A 2,340-nucleotide genomic window follows, 5' to 3' on the forward strand; every position below is an offset into this window, starting at 1 on the left:
TGACCTAGCCCTTGGAGGCTAGGGCTTAGAATAAAGGAGCAGCTAATTTGAAGTGCAGGAAGGTGTGCATAAACTTCCAAACTTGAGCTGGTACCATTTGACCTAACTTGAATGATTAGGGTTGTGCTAACCAGAACCTGACTGGATGATAAAGATACTCTAATAGTCAATTGCTACATTTGGAGGAACTGGACTTTTGTTTATGAATGCAGTTTTTCAAAATCCCAATCAGAATGGAAGATTGTTCATATCAAGGAACATCTTGTCTCCTCAGTGGACTGGGTTGATGTTGCTATCAGTCGGTTCTGACTATATATAGGCTTTCCAAGGAATGATGAGTTTGCACCACTGACCTTACAGTTCAAATAGACCTTGTGATCCAGTGCTTATCCTACAGTATCACACCAGGACTCCATACTGGGCTGATGGGGATGGGCAATTTTATCAACTGAAGAAGTTGGTAGAATGCTTCAAATTCATCATTATCTACTTTAGTGAATGGTTCACAAATTTGAATAACAGGTCATGTACTACTTACATTCTTGTAGTCATATGTATAGTATCCTATTACAGACAGCATTGGGCTTCAAGATAAACTTTCAAATAATCATTCAGAAGATGACTTTGACACCTTTCTTCATTTTGTTGTTATTAGCATGTTGTTGTTGTTGTTATATGCCGTGGAGTCGGTTCCGACTCATAGCAACCCTGTACAAGGTTTCCAAGGCTGTAAATCTTTATGGGAGCAGAAAGCCTCATTTTTCTCCTGCGGAAGCTGGTAGTTTCAAACTTCTGACCTTGCAGTTCCCAGCCTGATTCGTAACCACTACTTTGACACCATTCTTCATTTTGTTGTTCTTTGCATAGTAAACCACAATTGTCTGATACAAAATAAACATTACCTATCCATTTTAGTTCACAAATAGCTAGAATGTCAATCTTTATGTGTTCCATTTTGTTTTTGACAATATTCAATGTTCATACTTTATGCAATCCATGTTCTGATTATTAATTCGTGAGTGCAGCATTTTCTCTTTTAGTTGTACCCCATTAGCAAATAAAGGATCTGAAACATGATTTCATCTTAGTTTTTCTGTAAAGTGTACTTATAGAAAGCAATTATTCCCCAGTCAAAGTTTGAGTGCCTTCCATCCTGAAGGGCTCAACTTCTGGTATTGTATCTAATAGTGTTCCTCTGCTTTTTAACAACGTTTCCAGTGGCTAACCAATCAGAGTGCTCTGCCTCCTTCTTCCTAGTCTGTCTTAGTCTGGAAGCTCTGCTAAAAACTGTTTATCATAGATGACCCTGTTGGTATTCAAAATACCAGTAGCATAGCTCCCAGACAAGAGAGAGTATGACAAATTGATAGTTAGGAGTTGGATTTCGTTGGATTTTCCTTTTCTCCCTTCCGAATATCACAAACAAAGTTCGGCTAACACGTTTTTTAGTCATTTTTGGATAAACTTGTTGTTTATATGTATTAGTGTAATGGTTATGAATCATGCTGCAAACCACAAGGTCAGCAGACCAAAACTTCCAGCTGTTCTGCAGGAGAAAGATGAGGCGTTCTGCTTCCATAAAGATTTACAGCCTCAGAAACCCTGCACAGGGTCAGTCGCTATGAGTCAGAACTGACTCCATGGTACACAGCCACTACTAAATATATACATATTTAATTAAATGCTGAGGCAGGAGCATAGCATCCTGGTTCAAAATGTAGAAAGTTTTAAAAAGTCTTTCTTATGTAATGTCAAATTGCACTACAGAAAGTTTGTAAAAGTTTTTCAGTTCTTCTTACATAGTTCATTACTTCATGAGAACAATCTAATTATCACAGTGACACAGAGGTTATCATTGAGACAGATTGAGGTCTAAATGGCAACCTGAGTAAAAATGATGAGATTGGTCTAATGTGTTAAAGGTGTTAATGAAAAAAGTAATATTAGCAACTATTAATTAAAGTTGAGGGTGATTCAAGTGCTCTTATATATGATTTATTTATCATAACAAACCCAAGAAATGCCAGCAGAAGCCCTACTCTTAACTTCTATCATTAACTGCCTTTAAGAGAGAGATAAGAAGTAAGTTTGAAGAAAATTTAGATAAATTTAAGAAAATTTTTTGTCAAAGTTGGAGGGACAAATACTAGAAACTGAAATACAGACAATAAAAGTAAATGCTTTTGGAAAAAGCCCCTGTACACTAAAATTAACAGAAAATAGAAGGCAAAACAAGAATAAGGAGAGGAGACATGAAGCTTATAATGATTGTGTTAAAAATGCAGTGGAGGAACATGGGCGGAGTTACACGAATTTACAAATAATATTATACATGGTACT

The 2,340-nt window shown here is 36.5% G+C and overlaps 1 pseudogene; it reads right to left on the reverse strand.

The window, feature by feature from the left end:
* Positions 1–2,340, reverse strand: part of LOC102811966 — a 45,742-nt pseudogene that overhangs the window by 20,053 nt on the left and 23,349 nt on the right.

This window comes from Chrysochloris asiatica, unplaced genomic scaffold, assembly GCF_000296735.1.
Source record: "Chrysochloris asiatica unplaced genomic scaffold, ChrAsi1.0 scaffold00225, whole genome shotgun sequence".
Taxonomy (NCBI): domain Eukaryota; kingdom Metazoa; phylum Chordata; class Mammalia; order Afrosoricida; family Chrysochloridae; genus Chrysochloris; species Chrysochloris asiatica.